We start from the raw sequence: 23,507 nt of genomic DNA on the forward strand, positions 1-23,507 counted from the left end.
ATTAATTCATCAAGAACACTTAGAATGCAGCTTGTACCCCATCAGTGTTTGCTGAATGAATTACTGAACTATCCATGCCAGCTTCTATTGTCTTCTATCAAGTATATCCATAAAGCATCATTGTCACAGGGCCCAAGTGGTTAGCAGTGACACTCTGTCCCCTTTCCTGCTTTGTCAGATCCTGCAAAAGATCTTTGCTGTAAAAATACCCACACTGAAAACAGATGATGTGTCAAATCAGTAATTTAAACCATGAATCTGAACTTGTTTAAAGATGAACTTGTTTAGAAGAAAAATGAGAAAAATGCTTGTGTCTGTCCAACACAGCCCTGGGTAAGAGCATCAATTTTGGTTCCTTGCAGGTCCAGGACATAATAGAAGGAAACTGCTGAGCTCAGCAGCTCAGGGAGCCACTCGTATTTTCACAAACACAGTTTCGGGGATGGTAATCGTATCTATTAGCAAGAGTGACTCCATCGTGGGCCTGACAGAAAAATGAACTCCCCCACATTGCAAAATGAGCAAAGTGGAGATCGATAAATCATAAAATTAGTTGAGACATCATCTATCTTTCTTGGCTTCCCCTCTATTCTCGCCACGGTCCTCTGGGACACTTATTCATTTATTGCATTTTTATCATCGGGGAAACACGTCAAGGTTCGGAGGCTGCATTCAGTTAGGAGAGCAGGGGCGATAACGTGTGTGATTAATTAGGTAGTTTGGGGAGGTTCAATCCAAGTGCCAGTCTCCACTGACTTTCATAAGTTGGGTTTCAGGACTGTGTATGTATCTTTATCAAAAAGCAGTGTATTGAAATATGCCCAGAGAGGGAGAGAGGAGGGACCTGTCTGCTCACTCTAGAGAAGCAATAAATTTAGGAACAACTAGGTGGTCAGCTAGATGTGATCTGCATTGTCTGAACAGCCTTTCTCTTATCAGCACATAATCAAAGTAAATGTGGGACACAGCCAGGAGTAATGTGTTTATGTCACCTGGCTGTGAGCCGCATGCTTGATCCCGTGAGGCATACGATAAGCAGGTTTTTTTGAAATATTTTACTGTAGTGAGATACTTAGAATGAGGTGTATAGTCTTTAAATTATGATTTATTTTACTTTTACTTACGTATATGTGAGTGAATTTGCACTCAGAGGTCAGAGAAGGAATCAGCTTCCCCTGGTGCTGGAATTATAGGCTGCTTGATGTGTGTTCTGGGAACCAAACTCCAGTCTTCTGCAAGAGCAGAGAGTGCTTCTAATGGCTGAGCCATATTTCCAGCCCAAGATGTGAGCTTTAAACAAATTTTCAGTTGTTCCTTCCTGTGTTGTTGACTACAACACAGGTCTCTGCATCTTGCCTTTTTTTAAAAAAGGTTTATTTATTTTATGTATATGAGTACACTGTAGCTGTCTTCAGATACACCAGAAGAGGGCATCAGATCTTACTATAGATGGTTGTGAACCACCATGTGGTTGCTGGGGATTGAACTCAGGACCTCTGGAAGAGGTGTCAGTGCTCTTAACCCCTGAGTCATCTCTCCAGCCCTCTGCATCTTGCTTAACTGCAACTTTATACTTGATGTTTAGTGACCTCTCATCTTCTCTTTCTGGCTCCTAAAAACCCCCATTCTATTCTGATTCTTGACTCTGCCTGCCTTAGATACTCTATGTATGTCCTTGTGTGACTGGCTTATTTCACTTAGCATGCCATCCTCAAGTTTTAACTGAAATCTCATGTCACTGATTTCCCTTTTTAAGTCTGAGTACTATTCCATTGCATGTGCATATGACATGCTCCCCATCCAGTCATCTGTTGATTGATATTTGAGTCATATCCTCTTCTTGACTCTGGTGGATAATGTTGTTATGACCACAGGAGTGCCAACATCTCTGTGTGATTCCAACCTCTATTCTTGATAAATATCCAGATGGGGCACTGCTAGATCATATGGTAGACTCTTCAACTTTATTTTAGGAATCTTTTTGTTTTCCAGGGTGGCTGCACCACCTTGCATTCAATGGTCTTCATGAATCAGCTACTCTTTTTGAATCCTGGTAGCTTTGACTTAACATTTCACTGCAGTTTCCGATTTTATTCAGTGATAATTCATGCAGTTGGGCCCTTTATATACTTGTTAGTGTTTGATTAGCTAAGAAAATGAGGGCCAGTGAGAGGGCTCAGTGGGTAATGGCACTTACTACCAACCCCGATGACACAAGTTCAATCCAGTAGAAAGGGAGAATCAATTCTCCCCCAGGATCACACACATGTGCAAATAGTATGTGTGGACACACATCCATCAATAAATATAGCATGCAGAAATGCAAACGTTTGTATACTGAACATTAGATCGCCTTGAAGAAATACATCAGAGATAATACAAACAAGAGGGAAGAAAGTTAATATTGATGGAAGATTGAATATTGTTAGGATTGCAGGTTATCCAACAAGAGATGTGGATCAGTGTAAACTTTATTAGATTTATGTCTCACTTAATGTACAAATTTCCTAAAGCTCATGCAGAACTGCAGTCTCCCATGAGCAGTCAAACCTGCCCTGAAGAGAATGCAAAACTGGAGGCTTCAGATTTCCTGGATTCAAAGCATATTGGGAAGTTATAGTAGTCAAATCAGTGTGGCACTGTAAAAAGATATAGCTATGGCCCAATGATACAGAATGGAGAGGCCAAAAACAAGCCCAAGTGTTTATGTTTAACTGAGTGTTGTTGACAAAGGGGCCGAGAATATGCAGGAGACCAACCATAATCTCATTAACAAACGATGTTGGGAGAACTGTGTATCTACAAACAAGTAAAGAACTTGGGCATGCTCCATTAGTTATTCAAGTCCTCCGCCCATGTTCCATATTTAATTTATGTGCAGATGGCCCAAACCTTTTCCTTTTGTGCCGTGGACCTATCCACTCTCACAAGAACCAGACAACTAGTTTTGCCTTCTCTCCTTCCCCTATTCTCCATATGGATAGACACAAGGATATCTTTAGATTCAGTATAATTAGGTGGTACTACAAAGACTCCAAGGTAGGCAGACATGCATGGAGCTTGTGGCTACTGGCCACCATCATAGAATGGTCGATGTCATTCCATTTGAGGTCATGATGATGAGGTAGACACCAGTTCCTTGTGTGTGTGGGTATTTCCATATGGAGAGTTATTCTTTTTGGATAAGAGTTCTGGGGGGTTGGAAGGAAATACTCCTTACCAGTCTTCAGCATCCCTTCTGCTATGCAAGGTCCTCTCCTCACCGTTATGTTCAAAGCTTGAGACATTGCCAACTGTACTTCTTGTCAAGGTAGGTGTCTGACCTGAGGGCCTGGTGGCAGCACTGCTGACAATGAAATCTTAAAAAGGTAAAAGTTCTAGGTGCATCTCTGATCATGTGTGACCATATGGTCATATGTATTGTATATGTGCACATGTGCGTGCGTGTGTGTGTGTGTGTGTGTGTGTGTGTGTGCAGGTGCATGAATAACATATGCATGTGGAGGTCAGAGGATAGCCATAGATGTGATGCTTTAAGCATCTATAAATTTTTCTTAAGACAGTCTTTCATAGGCCAATAACTTCACCACAGGGGCTAGGCTAGCTGGTTCCTGAACTTCTGGTGGTTCAGCTCTATCTGCCTCCCATCTTGCTTTCATCACTGGGATTTACAGGTATGTGTTACACCTGGCTTTTTCAGGTGGGCCCTGGGGATTCCAAACTCAGGTCCTCAAATCTTATGTTTTGGTGACTGAGCCTTCAAGTCTGAAAACAACAACAACAACAACAACAACAACAACAACAACAACAACATCTCTTTGTTGATGCCTTTGAAGAGATTAGCATAGGAACTGTGTGTTCCATCGTGGTTGTCTTAGTTAGGGTTTTACTGCTGTGAAGAGACACCATGACCAAGGCAACTCTTATAAAGGACAACATTTAATTGGGGCTAGCTTACAGGTTCAGAATTTCAGTCCATTATCATCAAGGCAGGAGCATGGCAGTGACCAGGCAGACATGGTGCAGGAGGAGCTGAGAGCTCTACTTCTTCATCTGAAGGATGCCAGCAGAATAGAATACTGACTTCCAGTCAGCTAGGATGAGGACCTTAAAGCCCACACCTGCAGTGACACACCTACTCCAGCAAGGCCACACCTACTCCAACAGGGCCACACCTTCTAATAGTGCCACTCACTGGGCTGAGCACATACAAACCATCACACTGGTCTTTGATTCCCATTTGTCCCTATCAAGGAATCTTAGTCACAAACTACACAAGCCATGGTCTCCCTTGGACTGGAGTTAGAGTCCCAACATGACTTAAAAAAGATTTATTTTTATTATTTTAAATTATGTCCCATCCTTACCTCATATGTGCTCATGAGTGCAGTGCCCGCAGTGGCTAGGAGAGAGCAGCAGGGTCTCTGGAGTTGAGTTACTGGTGGTTGTGAGCTGACACTGTGGGTGCTGGAAACAGAACTTGGGTCCTTTGGAAGAGCAGTATATACTCTGAACTGTGCCAGCATTCCAGTCTCTCCCATGATTTTTTTTTTTTAAATATGGAATGCTTCACACACGCCCATGTCATCCTTGCACAGGGGCTGTGCTGCTCCTTGCTGTGCCACTCCAATTTTGGTATGAGCGCTGCCAAAGTGAGCGCCCTCCCCACGGTTTTCATGCCCTATGAGATGGAAGATGGTGGCTTGCATTTGGGCCTAAGAGGCCCCTGTTGTTGAGATTTGGGTTATTTATGTCCTGTACCCAGGCTCTTACTGTTTTCAAGTTTTGTCTGGTCTCTGCAGACACAGAACATGCACACCACTGCAAACTAGGACTTCTTTGACACATGCAGGTGCTGGGTACCTAGTGGCCAGAGGAACAATGGGTTCAGGCCCTTTGGTGTGCAGGTTTGCTGTGCATGTTGGGGACAAGGAGCAGGGACTTTTAGTTGCTTTATTTAGCAGGATCGCTACTCATCTTTCCACATGCCATTCAGCAGGTGTCATATACTTTTAAAAATATTTTTTTGTGAATAACTTTAGATTTATAGAAAAAGGCTCAAATATAGCACAGAGAATTCCTGCATTCATCCTTCATCCGGCTTGGCTCAGATTAGTAGCATCGTGTATCACCTGGGTATATTTGTCGAAACTATTAAGTTAACACCAACACACTGCCATTAACTAAGCTGCGGACTTCCTAACTATTTCATGTGTGTTCCCGTTAATCTACTTTTTATCTTAAAAATAAATCTTGTAACTTTTTTTCCAGAGCTGTGAGATTCTAGGCGTCCTTTGACCACTGAGGTGTAGTTACAGTCTAATCTTTAAGACCCTTTTATTTCTGAACCAAAATCTAATTTAAGATATTACCTTGCATTTAGTAGTTTTACTTTAAGTTTAAAAAAATCCTATTTACCTGTGCAAACATCTCTGTGTTATACATATGTATGCATATGGATAGGCCAGAGGGTGATGTTAGGTGTCTTTCTCAATTATTTTCTACCTTATTCTTTGGACGTAGTGTCTCTCACTGAACCCGGAGTCAGCGATGATTTGGCTATGTTGACTGGCCAGTGAGCTATAGGAATCTACCTGTCTGCCTCCCCAGTGATGCGATTATAGGCGTGTGTCACCAGGCCTGGCTTATTAGTTGGAACATGGAGGATCTAAGAAGAGCTCCTCATGAGTAACAAGCACTGTACCGACCGAGCCACCTCCCAGCCCTGCATTTGGCACCTTGAAGAAAACGACACTGGAAATTCCTTCCTGGCAGGGCTCCTGTTGACCGCACCTGCCAGGTGGATGCTCTTAATGCCCTCCTTTCCTGACATGGAGAACCCTATTTTATTCCCCTTACTTTTGTTTTCTCTGTATTCAAAGAAACATTTTTTCCTTGCTTATCTTCCTATTGTTTCATCCTGCTAATCTAAGTAAATCCATGCCCTCCCTTTTCCTTCTTTTAAAACACTGTAGTCTTTTCTGAACTGAACCTTGCTCTAATTGCACTGAAAACACACACAGATGATGACTCCACATTCAGTCATCATTTTAGTGTGGTGCCATGGTTCTGTTCTTCCCGTGTTCCCCTGGGATATCCAGGCACTGCTGCACACTAAGCAGGGAAAGATGGAGTGGAGCTGAACTCCATGGTCCACGTCTTTCCTTAGGGTATCCAGGCTCGGCTGAACACTGGGTGGGGAAGGATGAAGCAAAGTCTGGAAGGGTGTGCCTGGGTTAGGGGAGTGGGTGGTGGTGGGAAGGGGTGAGGGCCAGTGTGGGTGTGGGTGGGGGAGGTGTCTCTGAACATTTCAATGTTACAGCCTTTTGGTGTTACAACTCTTCAGTGTTCCAGCTCTTAGAAAAACAGCTCTCTTAGATGATAGACAACAAAGCCACTTGTTCTCTTTATTTGAAGTGAGCAAGGACTATAAACCTTGGAAAGTGGGAAGGGAAATCTTCTTTGGGCAACCATTGGCTGAGGTTTAAGGTTCTGGGGATACCTCACTTGCATGGATAAAAACGTTCCAGGAGGTTGAACCTGTAATTTTGTCAAGGATTTCTTGACATATCTCAAGTAGAGTGTGGGTGTTGCGCTTCCCAGATAAGGTAGAGGAGAGGAAGCCCCTGTGGGAAAGGGACTCCTCTATTTTGTAAGGAGCTCAGGGGAGTTATTGGACATGGTAGACTTTGACCTTAAGAAGCAGGGTTTCCCAATGTGAGGTGAGAGTTCTCTGTGGAAGACCTTGATTTATTCAGCCATCTTCTGCTGATGGACATTCTGGTTGTTTTTATATTCACTGAGAACTATAAAGCCACCACAAGCCAGTAAAGGTCCTCTTGGAGGTCAAAAGGAGACCAGCAGGGGAAAACACAATCTTAGTTTAGAAGTCAGTGGAGCTTTTTCTAGAACCCTAAGGTTTCTCTGGCCTCTTCCCTCAGGGTCTATCCTTTGTGGATGGCTGACTTAGAGGCAAGCTTTGAAGATTGTATCCTTTTGTGATAAGCAAGGGACCCTGTAGCCAGGCCACAGAGATTTGCACTTGAATTTGCTTTGCAACAATTGCTGAGAAAAAAATAATTTATGGTTGCTGAGGAAATAGACTACAGTCGATACTGCCTTCTGTGCAGATCTTCCCTTGGAATAACTTATGAACCCCTTGCAGGCTTTATGGTCAGGCATAATTAGAGTCCTCTTCTACAGAGGCTGCATACTGTTCAGCAGGCTGGGGTGGTGGCGTACTGTAGAAGAGGCCTGGGGAATGTTTAAGAACCAAGGCAGGTGAGGTTGGATGAGGGAGCAGCTTCGTGCAGAAGAATGAGGGGATGTAAAGGAAGGTGGATGCAGGTTCCCATGCCTGTTCTGCAACATGTCAGCTACCATCCTTCCAGAAAGTTCCACTAGGGCTCAGAGCCTCAGTTTCTTCACTTTCAGATGGAGGTAAATATGTTCATGAAGAGTACAAGAGCTAAACAACAAAACCCACCTGCACAAAGCACAGAATAACGGGCAGAGGTATCTGTCACAGGGGAGAAGGTTCAGTCCCAGAGGGGTAGATAGGGAGAAGTCTCACTCTTTGACACCATTACTGCTGTATGTTAGGTCTTTACCTACTTGTGTTCAATCTGCTTCTGGATCTCTGACAGTAGAACCTGACACTATTTTATTTTGTCAGTTTAATTTCCTGTATGCTCACCTACACAGGGGTACTCATCTGTTGAGAACTTGTATGTACAGGTGCTTTGCATGGTGTTGAGAATAAGGAGAGGGATGAGCTACAGGCTCCACCCACCCTTTTTTTTTTTTTGGTTCTTTTTTTTCGGAGCTGGGGACCGAACCCAGGGCCTTGTGCTTCCTAGGTAAGCGCTCTACCACTGAGCTAAATCCCCAGCCCCGGCTCCACCCACTCTTGTGATGTTTGAGTCTATTGTGACAGTTGACAGAAAGCACATATGCTAACATTGGCTAATTAGCCAATTGCAATGTATGTATGTATGTATGTATGTATGTATGTATGTATGTGTGTGTGTTTGCATGTGAGTATTTGTGCACTTGATGGCCCAAGGATGATTGATTTTGGGAGTCTCCCACTTGATCTACTACTGAAGCAGAGTTTTCATCTGAGTCCAGACATGGGTCTCATCTAGTTTCCCTAGTTAGCTTGCTTTGGGGAATCTGCATCCCCTTGGGATTATAGGTAGATTGCCATGCCCACCTGGCATTGACCTGGGAGCTAGAATCCAGGCTCCTGCCCTCATACTGGTGCAATAAGTTCTTTATTCATGGAACTATCTCCCCATCCTGAAATATTTTATTTGGAAGAATACCAGAAGTGATACAGAGCAGCAAGGATATGCCAGGAACTGAGGCACCTTTCACAACACAGCAGCTTTATTAAATCTATAATTCATATAAAGCATATAATTTTCCCAAGCAAGGCATAGTTCAGTGGATTTGGTATGCCTACATAGTTGTGTAGACATGACCATATTAGGCCTTTGAACATTGTCATCATTCTGCAAAGAAATTCTCTGTCCAGAACTGGGACACCCAATTTCTGCTCCTTCCTCAGACCCTGAATCTGCTGAGGTGACCTCTGTCTGTGTGGGTTCTTTGCTATAGACACTACATGGGAATGTTAACTATGTCTTTCTCTGACTGGCTGCTGTTACTGCGTAGGCTTCTGGGGTCTGTCTACTGAGCTGTGTGTACCAGTTCTCATGCTTACTGATTCCAAGCATTCTGTTCATGGACAGGACAGATCCTGTTTTGTTTATCTATGATCAGTTAATGGACACGGGGTGTGTCCCCATCTTTCAGGTATTGTGGACAATGCTATTGTGAACATTAGTGTGTCAGTGTCTTTGTACCTGTATGTGTTGTGATGGTGGTTAGCTTTTTAATCATCAACTGGATACAGAGAGTCTCAGTGAAAGGTTGTCAACATTGGGCTGGGGGGCTGGCTCGATTGCTTTTACTGGTTGCTTTGGTTACTGTTGCTCAGGTAAAAAGAACATGGAGGAAGGAGGCTTTTTCCTTTTCCGCTTGAATGGTCTTCATGGTCCTTGGAAAGTTCATTTACTTGGTCATGGTTATTGCTGATTCCTTTGATGATATTAGAACCAGCTTCTTCAGGCTTCCAAGTTAGATGGAAGACCTTAGTGATTTTTACTGATATAGAACCAGCTTTGTTGGACTTCCAATCTGAATCACAGATCAGTGGCTCCCCAAGAAGCTCCAGACCTCCAGCACTAGCTTATGACTACTGATTGATGCACCCAGGCTCATGATCTGAGCAGTGACCAGGTCCCCATCTCTCTGGTGTAAGACAGCCACTGTTGGACTACTGTGTAAACCAATTGAAAGAGTTGGGGTCAATCTAAGGCCAGTGGGAAAATCCCACCACAAACCTCAGAGCACAAGGATCCTTCCATTCCAGGAAGAAAAAGAAGCTGGTTTAGTTCCTGGAATGGCTGCAAGTCAAACAATCACACAAAGCTACCTGTGACTCCCAACCCATCTCCCTTGAAAAGTCCTGAACAGTACACTGAGTCAATTTGAAAGTTGTTTCGCTCCACCAACTGTGCATAGTGCCCTGCCTACTTACCGCTGTGCAAATTCTGCCCCAATTGTTTGGAAGGTATATAATCCCTGTTAAAATTTGCTTGGGGTCATCGCCCCCTTGAAGTGGTACTGCCCCAACATGTTGGGATGATTAAACTCCTCTTGCTTTTTCATCAATCACTGCCTCTGTGAGTCTCATTTCAGGAGGTCCTGGAAGAGGTGCAATGAGGATTTCACACAATCTAAAGCTCTCCCTTTAATGTGCATTCATTCTGGTGACTGTCCCTCTAGGGCAGTGGTTCTCAACCTTCCCAGTGCTGTGACCCTTTTATACAGTTCCTCATGTTGTGATCATCCATGACCATAAAATTATTTCCAATTTAGTAGTAATTTTGCTACTGTTATGAATTGCAATGTAAATATCTGATGTGTAATCCCTGTGAAAGGGGTTATTCAGTGCCCAAGAGGGTTATGACACACAGGTTGTGATGAACTGCTCTAGGGAGCCCAGGCTAGTCATGTGCACAATAGACTTCTCATACTGTGACAAAATACTTGAGAAAAACTTCAGACAGGGAAATTTAGTCTGGTTCCCAGACTCAGAGGTATCAACCATGATAGATTGGTTCTATGTTTCTGGGCTAGAGATGAACATTGTGGATGAAGATAATGATGTGGTACAGTTGTTGTTTTAGTTAGGGTTTCTATGGCTGTAAAGAGACACCATGACCAAGGCAACATTTAATTGGGGCTGGCTTACAGGTTCAGAGGTTCAGTCCATTATTGTGAATGTGGAAGCATGGCAGCGTCCAGGCAGGCATGATTCGGGAAGAACTGAGAGTTCTACATATTGTTCTGAAGACAAACAGGAGAAGACTGGTTTCCAGGCAGCTAGGAAGAGGGTCTCAAAGCCCACCCCCACAGTGACACACTTCCTCAAAAAAGGCCACACTTCCTTCAACAAGGCCACTCCTCCTAATAGTGCCACTCTCTGGGACAAACATATTTAAACCACCACATTCCACTCCTTGATCCATATAGGCTTGTTCAATTCATGAGTCTATGGGGCAGGGAGGCATACCTAGTATAACACAATGCAAAATATGTTTAGTCCAACTTCAAAAGTTTCATAGTCTATAATAGCCTTGACAATATTAAGAGTCTAAAGTTCAAAGTCTCTTCTGAGATTCATGCAATTTCTAAACTGTAATTCTTTAAGAAATCAAGATAAAAAGAAGATCAGATATCTTCAACTTCATGCAGGATATACATTTCCATTCCAAAATGTCATGGTGAGGAAATACTGAACCAAAGCAAGAACAAAGAGTCAACTGGGCAAACTCCAAATGCAGCATTCCACATCTGATGTCAAAGTGCTCTTCATATCTTCAACTCCTTACTTCTTTTTCTTGGGCTGGTTCCATTCCCTGTTAGCAGGTTTCCTTAGCAGGTATCACATGGCTCTGACATCTTTAACATCCTGGGGTATCCAACGCTACTTTAACTTAACAGCTTCTTGTTCCAATGTCTGAGAACCATACATGATGTTCTGGACTTCTCAAAAGGGCTTGGGTCACTTTTCCAGCTCTGCCCTCTGTAGCTCTCTAGGCTCTGGTTGACTCTACTCCACTGCTGTAGTTGTTCTTAGTGGTCATCCCATGGTACTGTCATCTCCAATATTCTGGGGTCTTCTGCTGCATTTAGGCTTCACCAATAGCTTGTCTTCATGGTGCCAAGCCTCCACTCCTATGCATGACCCCTTCAGTCCTGGGCCATGAACTGTAACTCATGGCCTTCCATGGCCTCTCACAGTACCAAGCATCAGCTGATCTTCATGACCCTTTCATGCCTTTAATACCAGTACCACCTGTGTGACTCTTACACATTATCAAGTGCAGCTGCAGCATGAGGTACAACCTTGGCTATCTCTGGAATACAACTTATTTGTGCTCTCAGAAAACACTTCCCAGAAGACTTCACCTCAGTGATACTGGTCTCTTCTTAATTACCACTAATTTCTTAGCTATAGCTAATCAGCATCAATTGTCCCAGTAGTCTCTTCTTGCCTATAAAGCCAGAGTCACAGGGCTGAAGCTGCCAAGTTCTGCTGCTCATTGAGGCTGGAACAGGCACCATTGTTCTATTAAATTATCACAAGCTTTCTGTTTTCCAACTCCTCCAACTGCCTAAACTTTTCTGTCTTGGAACTTTCTCTATAGGTTGACCTTGAACCCATTCAGAGATCCCTTGAATGTTGGAATTAAAGGTGTGTATCTCCATGACTGAACTTAAGTTTTTCTTCACTTAGAATTTGTTCTGTTCCAGGTTGGCCTTGGACTCAGAGATCTTCTTGCCTTTGTAAACAATAAGCTTAGCAGGTTGGGATCTGCCTTGAGGTCACCGCTCTGTTAATCTGTTCACTCTTGAGCATAGGATTCAGGTCCTTTTTACTTCCTAGTGCTTTAACACTTGAACCAAATGTTTTGTAGTTTTTCTTTTTAAACTTGCTATGCTTTATCAAAATACTCTTCATGAGAGTGAACCAGAGGACAAAGTCTATGCCGGGCTTTTTTGAGACTTCCTTTGTCCAATGTTTCAGGTAGACTCTTTAGACAAGGGCAAAAGGAGTCATATTCTTTACCAAACTATCACAAAACTAGTCTCCAGGCCTGTGACTGCTTTTTATATACTTGGCCTAGGGAGTGGTACTGTTAGGAGGTGTGGGCTTGTTGAAGTAGGTGTGGCCTTGTCAGAGTAGGAGTGTCTCTGTGGATGTGAGCTTTAATAACCTAAGACAAGGCTATATAGTAACAGTCTTCTCTGAAACTTCGTGAGCCAGGTTCCCCATAGTTCAAATCACCTCTAGCACCAATGTCTTCAATATTCCTACTAGGATGGTCCATTAAGTCCCAGTTAAAGCATTCCATTGCTTTACAAAGCCAAAGTCCCCAAATCCACATTCCTCCAAACAAAATCACGGTCAGGCTTATCACAGCAATACCCCACTTCTGGTACCAACTTCTGTTTTCTGTCTGTTTCCATTGCGGTAAAGAGACACCATGACCAAGGCAAGTCCTATGTGGACAACATTTAACTGGGGCTGGCTTACAGGTTCAGGGGGTTAGTTCATTAACATCAAGGTGGGAGCATGGCAGCATCCAGGCAGGCATGGTGCAGTAGGAGCTGAGAGTTCTATATCTTGTTCTGAAGACAAACGGGAGAAGACTGGCTTCCAGGAAGCTAGAATGAGGGTCTCAAAGCCCACCTCCACAGTGACACACTTCCTTCAACAAGGCCACACCTCTCAGTAGTGGCCACTCTCAGGGCTGAGCATATTCAAACTATCACACCTATCCATCTTGTATCATCCAGGGGAAGGTATATTGTTCCAGAACACTCCCGTAGTATCCTACTGCCTCCCACTAGGCCCCACTTCAGCTTTTTAACACTGTTCGTCCACAGAGCACTGCCGTTTGGAAACCAAGCATTCAGAGGATGAGGATGTGGAGAACATTTCTTACTTAAACTAGATCAATATGCTTCTTAAATATTCTTCTTTTATTTAATAATCTTTATATTATTATTATTAGTGTGTGTGTGTGTGTGTGTGTGTGTGTGTGTATGCGTGCATGCATGCACAAGTGCTTACAGGCATGCACATGCACATGCAGGAACACGTTTATAGATCAAGGCACAACTTTTGGGGTTGGTTCTTCCACCATGTTAGAACTGGGGATTGAACTCTGGTCACCAGGCACCCTTACCCACAGAGTCATATTGCTAGTCCTGGTTTTAATACTTACTAATATATGCTTATGCTGTAATCTCTGGATTCCCCCAAGGAGCTGTTTTACTTTCTACAGTGATGGCACCATCCCCACCAGCAGAGTGTTGATAGTTTGAACTCCCCATGTGATTACCAATACACTTCTCCCTTCTTTATCCTCTCCATCCTGGTGGGGGAAAAGATATGTTCTTGCCGGCTGGATTCACCTTTCCTCAGTGGCACACGACACTGAGCATCTTTTTCCATGCTCGTTGGTGATACGTGTGGTGTGGGCTCTACATTTGGGGAAGGCAGAGATCAGACAGTAAAGCTCTGTGGAGGAAGGTCTACATCCAGGAAGGGTTAAACTTTCCACTGGTCCTCCTGACAGAGTGAGCCTCTGTGAGCCTGGGCAGGAGGGACAGCAGTGTAGAGGGCCCAGGGAGAGACTGCAGCAGGTCCAGGCAGGAGGTAGAGGGTGTCTGAACAGGGGCTGGAGACAGGCTATTGGGAGAACAGGGTGAGATAGGCATGAAGGAATTAGCATCTGGACTTCAGGCTGATGAGGTGCTTGGGGGGCAGTGTGGAGGGGAGAGAAGGCTGGAAGCCTCAAGATGTTCTATCTTAGTGTCAGAGGTGGGGAAGGCTTTGTTAAAAAAATAGATGGGGTCACCAAGTATGTAAGCCAGAGCAGGTCTTCTCTCACCTAAAAATTGTACATTTATTTGTTTTTATTTATATTGAGCACGTGCTACCACACATGTGTGAAAGTTTGACGACAACTTATGATGGCCAATTCCCTGCTTTCATCCTGTGGGTCCTAGGGATTGATCTCAGATAAGTCAGTCTTGGCAGCAAGCACCTTTACCTGCCGATCCATCTCTTATGCCCCAGATCCTTCCCTTTTTGCCTTCATAGTTTGTAAGTCGGAAGAGCAATCCACTGTGTGTGTAAGGATGAAGGAAGTAGATGAGACAGCCTCGATTGACTTTGTGTCCAGTACTTTACTTGTCTTGTCATTACATTGGGTTCATTCACTATGACACTGTCCTGTTTATCTTTATAATTATCTTCCAACTTGCCCAACTTTGGAGGCCCATGCAAGGAATGGTGGGTTAACTGCCCCCCCATCCTTTTCTCACCAGCGGCACCCTCACTGTAGGCCACATGTTGAAGATATTGCTTTTTGTTATATCTGCCCTTCCAATCCCCCACGAGGGTCTGATCGCTGTTTCACAGGTGAGCCAAATGGCACTTTTCCTTCCCTAAGGGACTTGTCTGACTGAGAACAATGGCCTAGAGAGGTGTGATGGGTAGGTTTAATTGTTGACTCGAAGCAGCGAAGCAGCGTAGAATCACCCGGTGAGAGAGTCTCCTTGGGGGACTGACCTACCAGTATGTCTGTGAGGCATTCTTTTGACTGTTAGTTGAGGTGTGAAGACCTGGCTGGAATGTGGGCAGCACCATTTCTCTGGCTGGACCCTGAACGGTAAGGGAACAGAAAGCTGGCTGAGCGTGAGTAGGTAGGCAGCGTGGGTGGATGCATTCCTCTTGGCTCTTGGCGGCTCTTGGCTTTTCTTTCCTGCCCCGACTTCCCCTTAACAATGGACTATAGAGTGGAATTGTGAGCCAAATAAGCCCTTCCTTCCCCCTAAGTTGCTTTTTGCAAGAATATCTTTTGTCACAGCAACAGATGCAAAGCCTGGAGTCAAGAGAATAGTAATTTTTGTTTGCTTCACGTTCTATGCCAGCTTATACAGTTTTTCTTATTTAATCCTCTGTTCACTGAGTAAGGTTGGCATGGTAATCTTTGCTTTGCAAATAAAGAAAAAATTTGCCCAGAACTACCCAGCTACGAAAGCGGCATGGTCTGAACACAAATCCCAGGAGTTCCTGGCCTCAACGGAGTCCTTCACAGATGGCCAGCCTAGAACCCAGAGAGGAAACTGAGAGCCTGCAGTGCCGCCCTCTGCTCCTAGATGGCGCTCAAGGCTCAGCTTCCAGGCCACACCTGGGGCTTCAGCCCTTAGGCTTCTGCCTAAGACAGACTGTGGAGTTTCTGCAACTATTTCAGGAAAGGAAGAAGGCTTGTGTCGGAATCATTGTTCTGATTTTGTTTCCGTTTGCAAAGCCAGTGTCTGTCTCTAAGCCTGCAGTTTATATGTAGCCACATTAGACTGACAAGATGAAGCCTGTGTGAGAGAGTGGGTGAGAGAGTGGGTAGACATCCCAAGTAGAAAATGAGGTAAATGGTGTGGTGTGATCTCTCGACTCTGTAATCAAAGTTGGCACGACTTTGTGCATGTCAGCAGACCCTCCCTTGACCAAGGAAGAGAGACCTCTATCAGCAGAGGTGGGAAGAGCCTGTCATTTGGAGTCTGACCCCTTATTTTGTGGAGCTGGGAAAGGAATGGCTGAGTCACTGGGCTCAATTCAGATGTTCCAGTGGGATTTTACGCACCTTCTGCCTAGAGTGGGGTTAATGGGCACAGATGAGCACAGCAGCTGGGCTCACGATGTGGGGAGGGACAGGAAATTGGAGGTGCCGTTCTCTGTGGAGGCAGCAGTTACTCAGCCGCACCCTTGGGGGGATGATGTATGGTCTAGATTTTTAAAAATCCCTAATGTTTACTTGGTGTTAACTACCAGTAAAAAAAAAAAGTAAAAATGGTGTGGGTAAGGAAAAGAAAAGAGAACGTTACAGGCATCTTTGGGAGAAACTGAGGTGTCTTAGGTCAGTATCCTAGGAGGGAGGTAGATGGCAGCCAGAAAAGGGTATACCAGCTTGGAAGAGTCCTGGTAGCTGACTAGATGTTTGGCATAGCTGGCTTCGCTTTTAGAGAAGTAGATGAGAGAGACCTGCCATTTTTAATTCCTATTTCCCCCTCCAGACCATTCCAAGCCTGACCATCCTCTTCCTGCTTTGTTGAGATCTGATCTTCAATTCTGAGTCTCTCCAAGCCCACTTTTGGTTTCTCTTTATTAAAAAAAGATTTTATTTTTATTTACGTGTGTGTGTGTGTGTGTGTGTGTGTGTGTGTGTGTGTGTGTGTGTGTACTAGGGTGCAGTTCCCATGGAGACCAGAAGAGGGCTTGATCTGGAGTTACAGGCTTTTGTGAATCATACTGGGTGCTAGGAAAAGAATTCAGGTTCTCTACAAGAGCAATATAATACACCCTCTTATCCACTGAACTATCTTTCTAGCCCCATACTTCTGATATTTTTCTTTGCTTGGATCTTCAGAAAGCTTAGCACCTGTTTGGAGTCCAGATACCTAAAACTTGGGCAGAACCTAATGCCTTTCACGGCTGTATCTCCCTTGGTCTTTCTTTTCCCATGTATCTTTTCCCTGGCCTTGTTTTTCAATTACACTTTCCAGTTTGATTGTGCAGCACGCACTGTTGGAAGGAGCCTGAAATCCACTGTGGGATGATTCAGGACAGCAGGGACATGCTGGCTGCATGAGCAGGGGGTAGAGAAGTTTGACTGGAGACAGTGTTCCTCTCCTCTGCCTACTACCACATCCAAGGAGGAAAAAGAGGGTAGCACAACATCTGTTTTCTTTTAGCCCTTTGTACTGGTTTTGAACCTTGTGATTAGAGGTACATAGACTGACAGATGTTCTTTACAGGCTGCTTGGTGACATCATAGGCATGCATATATATATATATATATATATATATATATATATATATATATATATATATATATATATATATGAGATGGCCTTCACTGTGCTCTGCAGACAAGTGAAACAGCCTCAATACCTGGGAGAAAATAGGTGATTGAACTCCAACTCCGGACCCTTCAGAGAAGTTTACTATATTCTATTTATTCCCAGACAGTGGTGCTGGTGGGAGCTGTGGAGGCACCTGGTATAGCCCAATGGAGATAAACAGCCATGGTGTTCATCTCAGTCTCTCTGTGGGCAAGTGAGTTGCATGGCAGTGAGCTTGCTGGACTCTAATGTTAAACGCAGAGAGGCTCAGAGCTCAGATGCCTCAAGTGGTGCAGCAGCCATGGTGGGTGGGAAGGGTTGCCCACTGCAGACCACCACAGACAGAAGGCTTATCCTGTGTCATTGGTACAGGGGAAAGTGTGCTTAGTTTTTCAAGATCACTCAAAATGAAAGCACATGTCTTCATGAATCTAGCATTTTTTTTTCTTGAAATGGATACCACTGAAGTGTTCACATGTGTGCAAGACAAGCTGTGTTCAAGATGTTTACTATCATGTCATTTGTGGTAGTGAAAAAATGGGGCCAGATATGGTATACATAAATTAACCTCAGTACTCAGGAGGCAGAGGCAGAGGTAGGGGCAGGGTCAGGGTCAGGGTCAGGGTCAGGGTCAGGGGCAGGGGCAGGGGCAGGGGCAGGGGCAGGGGGGCAGAGGCAGAGAGGCAGAGAGACAGAGAGGCAGAGACTCTGAGTCCACTAGACTGGCTTATGTGGTTAGTTACAGGGCAGCTAGGGCTACATAGTAAGATTCTGTCTCTTAAAAAAAAAAAAAGTAGGAGTACCCTAAGTCACCATTACTAAGAGAGAACATAAATTACAGCCTCATTTATACTAGTGAATGCCATGTACTAATAGTAAATATCTCAACACACCAAGATCACATTATAGATGCATATGCTATACACATTTATTACACACACTCTATACTGTATAACTACATAAAATATAACACAACAAATTTATATAAATTAAATACATATATGTAACATGTATGTGTATTATGTATGCATATAAATGTATATAGTTTAAATAGATGTGTAAATATGGGCCATATTAGTTAATGTGCTCATTACTTTGAATTGTCAACTTCGCATAACCTAGAATTAATTTTACTCACTCAGGAAGAGAGTCTTATTGAGGGATTTCTGGATCAGGTTGGCCTGTGTCATGTTTGTGGGATTGTCTTGATGGCTTAATTAGTACAGTAAGGCCCACATGCTGTGACCCACTGCTGACACTTATTCTTATACCCTCAGGTATATGTAGCTTTTAACCCTCTCTTAGTTACTCAAAAAAAGAAAAAGAAAAGAAAAAACCCAAACAAAGTCAAACCCTTTTTATTGATTCTTAGTGGATTTCACATCATGTACTCTTAAAAACTCATCTCCCTTTCCCTCATATCTGCCCTCTGCCTTTGCAACTTCCGACACAAAACAAAATAAAAAATAAAAATCCCACCCCAAAACAATAACAACAACAAACCAACAACAAGAGCCCATCTTGCTGTAGAACCTGAGGTGTTTTATATAGTACAACCTTTGTCTAAACAGCCTCACTTGCAAATGTTCATTGCAGTGGCTCACTGGTCTGGTTAGAGGACTCTGGCTTCTGGTTCACTATCAATACTGGGTACTCTCTGGGACTCCTCTCGGATATCCTGTTGTTGCCCTGTGTCATGGAGATCCTGCAGCTTTGGATCTGTAGGACTTGCCCCTTCATGCACTCCAGCAGTTCACAGATGGAGTTGATATTGGGGTGGGCCGACTCAAAGCCCTGGATCTGGGCCTGGGTGGTACCTGAGCTGGTCACCTGCCAGCTCTCCTGCACCCATATCACCCAGGTGAGCTCTTCAGTGCTGCCCTGCCCTGGCTAGTTCACCCAATGCAGGGCCATCTCTCTCACTCTCTACCCTTGAGTGGCTCACAACTTACTCTTGCCCATGCCAACCAGGGCCAGCTCTACTGTGATGCCCAGGGGAGGTATGGGACTCCACTCTCCCAAGTACTGTAGAGAGCCAGGAGTGGGGCCAGCTCTGCACAGCCCTTGGACAGCAATATGCTCCCATGAGGTGGCCCAGGTCAGGGACATCCACATGGCCTTTGGTGGTGACATGGGCCATGGACATTGACACAGACCCTGCTGCTGCATGGCTACAGACCCGGACATGGTCCTCTGCAGCAGCAGCAGCAGCAGCAGCAGCAGCAGCAGCAGCAGCAGCAGCAGCAGCAGTCAGAACTTCAGTATGACCTCAGGTGACAGTGTGGGCTACTCACACCAGGCTGTTCCTCTCCTTCTATCCTCGAGTCTCCAGCTCTACCTCTCGTCACAGTGCTCAGACTGAACTGCTTCCCTTTCTCTCTCATCTCTCCACCACATACTTGTACATCATAGTAGCTCCCTTTGTAGGCAGGTACATGGCAGGGGGCAGGCCTCTGGGTGTCTTCTGCTGCCTTCCCCCATGGAGGTGGGTGGGTCTTAGTTACTTTTCTATTGCTGTAATAAACCACCACGACCATGGCAACTTATAAAAGAAAGTATTTAATTGGCTTACAGTTTCAGCGAGTTAAAGTCCATAATGTTGGAGCAAAGGCATGGCAGCAGGAACAGTTGATAGCCCATATCTTCATCCACAAGCAGGAGGCAGAGGGAAAGGCACTGGGGACAGCAGTAATATTTTGAAACATTAAAGCCCATTTCCAGTGACACAACTCCTCCCACAAGGCCACACCTCCTAATCCTTCCCAAACAGTTCTACCAAGGCTCCATTACAGATTAGGAGCTACAGGAAATCAACAGCTACTGAGTGAGGGAGAATCAGTTTTCTCCAGGAATGAGAAACCTGGTAAGTTATCTAATTCACAGCAGTTAGCCCTATGTATATATGTATGTGTGTATGTATGTATGTATGTCTGTATGTACCTTCATATGCATGTGCAATAATGATATATAGGTCATGAATCCTAGAGGGAGAGGGAGGCAGCATCTGGAGAGGCAGAATGACAGGTGGAAATTATGGAAATAGAGTGTACGTGTGTGAAATTCTTTAAAGCATCTATTTGAAAACAATAGAAAATTCCCCCTTCCACATTAACATATCCATATTGATATTGCTCTGTTCAGGTCTTGTTTATGACCATTTCTGGGGAGGCTGTTTCACCACAAACTTCCTGGTATTTGTCTCTTACAGTCTTTCCACCTTCTCTCCCTTAATGTTCTCTGAGAAATAGATACAATAGTTGTGTTATAGACATATCCACTGGGGCTGGACTCATCATGATCTCTGCTTTGTGTATAGTTGTGATAGTCCATGATGGTCTCCATTGCTGTAAAGAGAGGCTCCTTTGAGGGGTGGTAGCTACAGTCATCTGGGTGTAGAAGGTTATGATTGAGAATGTAGTAAGGAATTATGCTGGTCTAGTATAATTCTAACCATAGTAGATTAAAGAGTAGAGAAAGCTAGCTGAGTATTTATTTAGCACATATGGATTCCAGTCTCTCTGCTTTTGACTGGATGTGATGTGACCAGCTGTCTCAAGACCCTGTCACTGTGTCTGCCTTGCAGTGATGGGCTGTGACCTGGAATTGTAAGATAAAATAAACCCTTTTTCCTCTCATTTGGTTTTTGTCAGTTTATTTTATCACAGCAATAGAAACAAAAACAGAATAGTTAACTGCATACACATATTATATACAGACATATGGAAGTGTATGTGGTTTATAGTGTGTATTTAACTTTATTATCTATATTACATGACATATGTATTTATCTATAGTTAATACCTATACGAATGTACACATATATAGTAATGTAGTATATATTACATATAACTAATAGTTTATGTGTATAATATATAACTACAGTTATGCACACCTATTAATTTTGTGAATTATAATTATCTATATAGTTATATCAATAAGTATATTTATAATATATAAATATAGCATATATTAAACGGAACATGATATAAAACTAAAATATCTTTCTACACTATTTCGGTTTTCCATATGTTCTGATAGCACTGTCTAGTAAGATAACTCTCTATGTGTCTATCTACATAGCTTGGTAGATGTAGTGTGTATGACATTGTTTATGTACAGTAAGCACCTCTGTTCTCCACTAGAAGGCCTGTAGGTTGTAGGCTGTGTGCTCAGTCACTGACTATAGAAAGCTATTATCTGAAGTCTGGGTCATAACCAAGATCTGTGATCACCCTTAGAGCAGGAGCTCTGGTCAATGAGCAAATGTTTAGCAAGTGCTGGAGACGCCACTGGACGGCTGCTAACTCCTCGGAACTCCTGAGTAGGAGAATGGAGGACCTTTACTATGACAGCTGTTCCCGGCACACCCAGGCTCCGTGAAGCACTAGCTTTCCTGCCTTGGGTCATATTGCAGAGGGAGAGAGTGTATGTGTGTGTGTGTGTGTATGGGTTGTGTATATGTGTAAATGTGTGTGTTTGGGTGCGTATATGTGTGTATGTAATGGATGTGAGTGTGTGTGTTTGAGTGTGTGTATATGTAAACGTGCATAGGTTCATGTGTGTATCCAGGTGCTTGTGCACATGTATGTATGCTCATGTGTAGGTCAAAGGTTACCTTTGGCTGTCATTTCTCAGGTCCTGTCCAGCTTATATTTTTGAGAAAGAGAGAGGGTCATCAGTTGGTCTGGGTTTCACTGACTGGACATGTCTAACTAGTCACTGAGCTCCAGGGAACCACCTGTCTCTGCCTTCTTAGTGCTGGGATTTAAGCGGGTGCCTCCCTCCCAGCTTCTCTTTGCACATGGGTCCTGGGAATCAAACAGGCTTTGATGTGTGACTGAGTCATCTCCCTGCCCCTTACATTTCTTGTGTCTCCTGAGGTGAGAGCTGGCTTCCCTAGAGCAGAGGTCTTTGAGAGAAGCTGAGTCTTGGATCCCTGTTGTAGGTCTGATGTGACCCACACATTCTGCAGGCTGCAGGAGGACTTCCAGGCTTCTGCAGGAAACTTGGTCATTAATAACGAGAGTGGCGTCCAGGCATGAACTCTTTCCCATTCGTCTCTACCTGCACCGTCAGCACCCTGGAGAACTTCAACTGCTGCGTTCAGCCCATTACGTTGATAATTTTGGTTTTGTCCTACAAACCAAAGCATCCTTGTTTATTCTTCCTTCCTTTCCCTCCAATAACAAAGTCAATCTACTCCCTCACCCTCTGCCTTGCTGGCTCTTGAAATCAATAGCCTTGGAAATGTCAATGTATTCCTGAGTGAGCTGCTGGGAAGTGAAGAGGGGGGAGGGGAGCGAAGGAACGGGGAGCTGACAAGCAGACTTCTGGTATCCCCAGGCAAGCAGGGTGCCCTGTGCAAGTCAGACCAGGCAAGGTCCTGGTCTCTGGGCTTCAGCACCTGGACACACAGACACGGCTTTACAGATAACAGAAATTCATATTTGTCTGCCATAGTTGCTTCCAAACCTCCAAGCTGACTGCAGAAAGCTTTCAGCACCTAATAGTGGCCAAGGAAACCCAATAATGTCCACACTCATTGTCTTAGTTGGGTTTTCTGTTGCTGTAATAAACACCATGGCCAAAACCAAAAGGGTTTGCTTGGCTTTCACTTTCACACCACAGTCCAGAATTGAAGGAAGTCAGGGCAGTGTAACTAAGTTTTTCAAGCCTTGCTTTTAATAATGGTTTTTAAACGCCAACACGTTCATTAAAATGCCACCCTCAGTCTCTATGTGTCATCTAGTCACCGGATCCATGATGCTAGAGTGTGTGAGTCTTGACTGTGGAGAGACAGAGCTGACTATTGGTAAACCAGCTTTGAACCCAACATGGTAAACTTTTGGAATGTTGGCCAATTAGAGGGCCACATGTCCAGCTTGATAAGTTATTCTCCACTGGTAAATGAGTCAACCGAGGCCAAATTAGAGGACATAAAGGCAGGGTTATTGGGAAGCTGCTAGAAGGCTGGTTCACTGGTCCCAAGGAATGAGGCCAGGAAAGTCACTATGGGGAGCGGGACTGAGGGAAGGGAGAAGAGAAAAAGAGCTTGTGCATGTGGAGGTGGGGGGGGGGGGGGAGAGAGAGAGAGAGAGAGAGAGAGAGAGAGAGAGAGAGAGAGAGAGAGAGAGAGAGAATATGCAGAGAGGGGAGGGGGGCAACCAAAATGTCTGGATTATATAAGATAGGGAGAAGCTTCTGGGGAAAGGGAAGCCCATCCCCAGGGCTAGAAAGTTCAGGGCAGAGATGGGTATAGTCAGGTAGAGACTGAGGGATACTGGGTAAGCTTAGAGGCCAGACCTACTTTGGCATGTTAAATATGTACCTCAGCTGTTTGTCTTGGGTCTGAGCCCCAACACAACTAAGACTTCAGTCTGCTTCCTGAAGAACAAGGTGATGAGCTAGTAGTCAGAAGTTCCTGCCTGGGGAAAGAGGTGTCAATACTGAGTATCTAC

General features: G+C 44.2%; 1 non-coding gene across 1 annotated transcript; it reads right to left on the minus strand.

The window, feature by feature from the left end:
* Positions 1 to 4,553: 4,553 nt before the first annotated feature.
* Rnu6-651 (RNA, U6 small nuclear 651) lies at positions 4,554 to 4,660 on the minus strand. The gene has a single exon (XR_015656067.1). It is a non-coding gene; the product is annotated as a U6 spliceosomal RNA (small nuclear RNA).
* Between the last annotated feature and the right edge of the window lie 18,847 nt (positions 4,661 to 23,507).

Source organism: Rattus norvegicus, chromosome 1 (assembly GCF_021556685.1).
Source record: "Rattus norvegicus strain SHRSP/BbbUtx chromosome 1, alternate assembly SHRSP_T2T, whole genome shotgun sequence".
Classification (NCBI taxonomy): domain Eukaryota; kingdom Metazoa; phylum Chordata; class Mammalia; order Rodentia; family Muridae; genus Rattus; species Rattus norvegicus.